The 6,000-nt window shown below is 48.1% G+C and overlaps 1 protein-coding gene across 3 annotated transcripts in view; it reads right to left on the reverse strand.

Annotated features, from left to right (window-relative positions):
* SLX4 (SLX4 structure-specific endonuclease subunit) overlaps positions 1 to 5,976 on the reverse strand; it is a 46,824-nt gene extending 40,848 nt beyond the window's left edge. The window contains exons 1-2 of one of the 3 annotated variants that reach the window (XM_059716964.1): positions 5,829 to 5,976; positions 3,221 to 3,431 (exon numbers count right to left, since the gene is read on the reverse strand). The gene's annotated coding sequence lies outside the window, so the exon portion shown is untranslated. Of the gene's footprint in view, positions 1 to 1,347; positions 1,653 to 3,220; positions 3,432 to 5,828 lie in introns of those variants that run through there. The other 2 variants (XM_014602346.3, XM_059716966.1) reach the window with 2 other exon arrangements.
* Between the last annotated feature and the right edge of the window lie 24 nt (positions 5,977 to 6,000).

Raw genomic sequence — 6,000 nt, forward strand, 5'->3', positions numbered from 1 at the left:
CATCCCTCCTAAATTTGCACCTCCTAATTTCACTGTTTGTTATTCTGTTATGAGACAGTAAAAACTAAATTTGCTCCTGGATCCATCTTTTCTAAATCATTTGTTATTTGTCATGTCCCCTTCATTATTCACCTATTCCCATTTGTTTAATCTCTCATCCTAAGAAAGTTTCCTGAGGCCCCTAATCATTTACTTCACTATTTTCTTCATGGAAGAAATTGAACTCAGTTCATGTTCTGGGTGCCAGCCACAGGTAGAGTTGCTAGAGAGGAAGTACACCCATCTCTAGGGAGGGAAGTACACCTCGCCCCAGTCAACAGCAAGGTCAATAGAGAAGTCTCACGGATGCTCCTATGAGGCACAGCAGGCACTGCTGCCTCAGCCAGAAGCCCCTGCCCAGTAGAGGTTTCTGGCCTGGGACCGTGGGGCTGCTCATGCCTGCACTGGAGTGGGAAATTCAGGTAAGAGTGGAGGGCAGGGCAGGGGAGGGGAGGACCACAGCCGATTGCCCCAGTCCTCGGGGCCGGGACAGCTCCTGGTAAGTTCTGCGGTCCGGTCACGCAGCCAGAAGCGAGCAGGAGCGCAGGAGCCAGCAACAGCCGAGATCCTTTCACCCAGACAGGCGAGCATGGGGTGCGTGGGGTCAGGGCTGTGCACACTGGTCCCCGCCTGTACCGCAGGGCTGGGAGCGAGCATGCAGCAGCCAACGCGTGTTCCGGGGCCAGCGCTGGTGGGGCCCAGCACTGGGTGGATCCCCTCTCTCCCTGCTGGTGCAGCCCAGCCTGACTCCATAGTGCCCTGTCAGCCGTGCCTCGCCCTCCTGCCACCCTGCTCTGGGCCTCGCCAGTGCTGGCCCTGGGGCACCGCCTAGATGTTGGTGGCTCCTGTACACTCGCTTGCTCCCAGCGCCGCGTCCACGCCTGCGGGCCCCCCCCCCGGCGGTACAGGCAGGAACCAGCACATGCAGCCCTGGCCCCACTGCCCTGCAGCAGTGGGAGGCCCAAATATAAGTTAACCCTTCGATAATTAGATTCTATACATGGAAAATGATAACAAAATTATCATTTTCCATGTACAGGATCTAATGTTTGGGAAATCATCTTAAATTCAAAGTCACTGTGGATTCAGTTAAATAATGCCAATCAACAAGGTTTTATGGAAACCTTGTTAAACTAACTTGATATCTTTTTATGAAATTACATGTTGTGGATAAAAGGTAACAGTGTTGGTAATCCACTTATATTTTTGTAGGCATGTGACTTGGTGCTGTTAAATAGTTTGATTAATTAACTAGAAGGATAAAAAAACATCATGGCACACAATAAATGGATTAAAAAACTAACTCACTGATAAGTCTCAAGATGTATTCATAACTGGGGAATCATTATCAAACAAGTGAGATTCTGGTGGGGTCCCATCAGGATCAATTTTTATCCCTACTGCTGTTCAATATTTTTACTGCTGTCCTGCAGGAAAACACAAAATCACTGTAAGGATGAAGGTGACAAAGACTGGGGAACTGGCAAATATTTAAGAAGATATATCATTGATAGGTAGCAATCTGAATCATTTGGAAAGCTGGGACAGGCATTAATTTATATTTCAATGCACCAAGTAGAAGTTACACATCTAGGAATAAAGAATACAAGCCATGCCTATATGATGTTAGAACCTATCCAGGGAAGCAGTGACTGAAAAAGATGTGCAGATCGTTACAGGAAACCAGGTGAATGCAAGCTGCCTGCACAACACAATAATATACAGAGGGAACATGCTTCTTGGAAGTATAACAGGGGAACAGTGAGCAGAGTTAGAGAAGTGTTATTACCTCTGTATTTACTGGTGGTACAACTGCTACTCTAAATGTGCATCTAGCACTCAACAAATATGCTGAAAAACTAAAGAGGGATACTGAGAAAAGCCACTAAAATAATTACAGGAACAGAAAATTGCCTTACTGGACCTGGTACTGCCAATGGGGGATGACATGGTAGGGGACCTACAGATCAGTGGTCACCTGGGGGACAGTGACCACCAAATAACAGAATTCACCTTAAGGCGTTGAGTGGGAAAGGTAACTAGTAGGGTGGAAGTACTAGACTTTAGGAAGGCTGACTTCAGCGAGCTCAGGCATTTAGCCAACGACGCACTACAGGGTAAGAGATTTGGCCAGATGGGAGCCCAGGAAAGGTGGCTGTGCCTTAAGGAAGCGATCCTTTGGGCACAGAGGGAGATGATCCCAATGTGGGGGAAAAGGGGGAAAGGGGCTAAGAGGCTTCCTTGCCTAACCGGAGAAATCCAGAGCAGCCTAAGGGCAAAAAAGGGGGCATACAAGCTGTGGAAACAGGGAGAAATTACTAAAGAGGAGTATGCCTCCTCAGCTCGCAGTTGTAGGGAGGCAGTTAGAAAGGCCAAAGCTACCATGGAGCTGAGGATGGCATCCCAAGTTAAGGATAACAAAAAATTGTTTTTCAGATCTATAGGGAGTAAAAGGAAGGCCCAGGGCGGTATAGAACCACTACTGAATGGGCAAAAGCAATTGGTGACAGCCGGGGGGACAAGGCTGAACTCCTCAATGAGTTCTTTGCCACAGTGTTCCTAAACAAGGAGCAAGACAAGTCTCAAAATGGGATCATAGAGAGACAACAGCAGGGCGCCAGACCACCAAGTGCTGACCCTGAGATAGTGCAGAGTCACTTGGAAGGACTGAATGTGTTTAAGTGGGCAGGCCCAGATAAGCTCCATCCGAGGGTACTGAAGGCACTGGCTGATATCATTGTACAGCCACTGGCAAGAATATTCGAGCACTCGTGGCGCACGGACCAGGTCCCGGAGGACTGGAAGAGGGCCAATGTGGTCCCTATTTTCAAGAAGGGAGGAAGGAGGATCCAAGCAACTACAATCCAGTCAGTTTCACCTCCATCCTTGGTAAAGTCTTTGAAAAGATTATTAAGGCTCATATATGTGAGAGCCCAGAAGGAAAAATTATGCCGAGGGCAAACCAGCATGGGTTCGTAGCAGGTAGATAATGCCTGACTAATCTAGTCTCTTTTTATGACCAGGTTACAAAACACCTGGACGCAGGAGTAGGGGTAGTTTACTTAGACTTCAGGAAGGCCTTCGATACGGTATCCCACCCCATACTGGTGAACAAATTAAGAAGCTGTGACTTGGATGATTACACAGTCCAGTGGGTGGCAAATTGGCTAGAGGATCATACCCAGAGAGTGGTGGTGGACGGGTCGGTATCAACCTGGAAGGATGTGGGCAGTGGGGTCCTGCAGGGCTCAGTCCTTGGACCGGTACTCTTCAATGTCTTCATCAGTGACTTGGACGAGGGAGTGAAGTGTACTCTGTCCAAGTTTGCAGATGATACAAAACTATAGGGAGAAGTGGACACACCGGAGGGCAGGGAACAATGACAGGCAGACCTGGACAGGTTGGACAAATGGGCAGAAAACAACAGAATGCAATTTAACAAGGAGAAATGCAAAGTGCTGCACCTAGGGAGAAAAAATGTCCAGCATACCTACTGCCTAGGAAATTACCTGCTGGGTGGCACAGAAGCGGAAAGGGATCTCGAAGTCCTAGTGGACTCCAAGATGAACATGAGTTGTCAGTGTGATGAAGTCATCAGAAAAGCTAACTGCACTTTATCATGCACCAGCAGATAAGATGCATGACAAACAGAACCAAGGAGGTGATACTTCCCCTCTATTGGGCACTGGTCAGACCACAGTTGGAGTACTGAGTCCAGTTTTGGGCGCCACACTTTAAGAGGGATGTGGATAACCTGGAGAGGGTCCAGAGAAGGGCCACGTGTATGGTTAAGGACTTGCAGGCCAAGCCCTACGAGGAGAAACTAGGGCATCTGAACCTCTTCAACCTCCACAAGAGAAGGTTGAGAGGTGACCTTGTGGCTGCCCATAAATTCATCATGGGGGCGCAGAAGGGAATTGGTGAGGCTTTACTCACCAAGGTGCCCCTGGGGGTTACAAGAAATAATGGCCACAAGCTAGCAGAGAGCAGATTTAGACTGCGCATATCGGAAGAACTTCACAGTTAGAGCAGCCAAAATCTAGAACGGGCTCCCAAGGGAGGTGGTGCTCTCCCCTACCCTGGGGGTCTTCAAGAGGAGGTTAGATAGGCATCTGGCTGGGGTCAGCTGAACCCAGCACCCTTTCCTGCCTACGCAGGGGGTCGGACTCGATGATCTATTGAGGTCCCTTCCGACCCTAACATCTATGAATCTATGAAAATGGGAGACCTAAGGGCTAAGTACAGACAGTCAAAAAGCCAGCGGCTGAATCAATTCAGTCTTCACTGGTTAGTCTAAATTGTTTAGATTGAACCAATAAGCAAGTGAACAGACATTCACTTTTGATTCTGGAAATGCAGCCACGTGCCTGCAGTGGCCAAAGCCAGAAGCCAAGGGGGGCACTACAGCATGCCTCCCTGCTCAGCTGGAGTAGACAGCTTGGGCCAAGGTTACCCCACCCACCCTGCAAGGAGGTTTGAGGGGAAGATGCAATGTATCCTGGGATGCTGGGGGACCGAGAGTGAACTTGAATCTGGAAGGGATCTAGGACAAGTTCAATAAACCAATTTAACCTGAATATGTTAAGTCTGACACTACATCCATCCAGGTTTATTTTAAATTGGTTTCAGTCATTTTGAAAGTGATCTATGTGGACTGAACTTCTGTTGGGTTACAGATATGAATCAGATTCCTATCACTTATACCAGTTAATGTGTAATTTCTGTCCCTAGCCAAGGAGCTCAATCTATTTCGCCAATCATAGGGAAAATTAAGGGATAATGTTATTGCATCATAAAACATCAGTTTTCAACCTTTAACTCCTAAGGCTCAACCTACTAAGTGGAGAGTCAATTAATCACACTATTTGGGATCAAAACATGCTCATAAGAATCAAAGTGTTTGGTTAATGAAACACATATTAAATTAAAATTTATAAGCAGAATACCTGCAATACATATGCAATTGTTTGATTATTTCAATTTTTTCCTCAGTCAAAAGTTGTCTTTCTTTTCCCTGGCACTATATAGGTAAGCAGCATATCCTGTGTTTGAATACTTGGTGTTAGGATAATTTACACTCTACTGTATTTTTATGATATCCCATGATAAAGGGGCACGATCCTTTCAATCTCTCTTCATCTGAGAGTGCTTCCAGGGCTCTAATTTTCTTTCTTAACCTCCTTGCATCCCAAAACTGCAGTACCCTTCTGAGATGGGGTGATGAGTAATGCACACAGTTTGCATATGTGGCTACATCATCAAATTTTATACTGACATAATATACAAAGGCATCAGCAGTTCAAGCTGCCCCGTCAATATATAAACTGAGTTCTTAGTTTTTTGTACATACTAATGCTTTCCCCACAGTATTACTGCTGTGGTTCATCAAGCTGGGACCTACACATCTCAACAATCAACCTAAATGAGGTTAATCTTGTGACACATTGGCATGAAAAATCAGAAGTAACTGAAAAAAATTCTGTGCTCTGCAAAGCTACTGCTGGGTTCACAACGGTCCATCCCAGCGAGCCCGCGCTGATACCACACTGACATCACTCCCATCCAGTGACGGCATTATGAGCTGGCAGCGAGTGACGTCACAGACATGAGGTGTTTGGGCGCGACGATGACATCGCTGCCCAGTGCCGACCCGTGGGAACTCGTCACGGTTCCAGTCAGGACGGGGGGGGCGCCCGACCCTCGTAGCTGGCGGGCAGAGTCGGGCGAGGCAGGGCAAAGCACCCCCCACGCTACACCTGTGCTCCCCGCGCCCCGACCGCAGCTCTGACCTCCTCGGCGGGCCGGGTCCGTCCACTCCTTGCTCCCGCGCGCCCCGCGGGCCAAACCATAGGGTAGGGCCAATTTCGAACCCAGGCGCATGCGCAGCTCCACGCCGAGCCCTGTGCGCATGCGCAGAGCCAAGACGGCATCCCACAACCCTGAGCTAGGCCCGTTTCCACT

Source organism: Alligator mississippiensis, chromosome 13 (assembly GCF_030867095.1).
Source record: "Alligator mississippiensis isolate rAllMis1 chromosome 13, rAllMis1, whole genome shotgun sequence".
Classification (NCBI taxonomy): domain Eukaryota; kingdom Metazoa; phylum Chordata; order Crocodylia; family Alligatoridae; genus Alligator; species Alligator mississippiensis.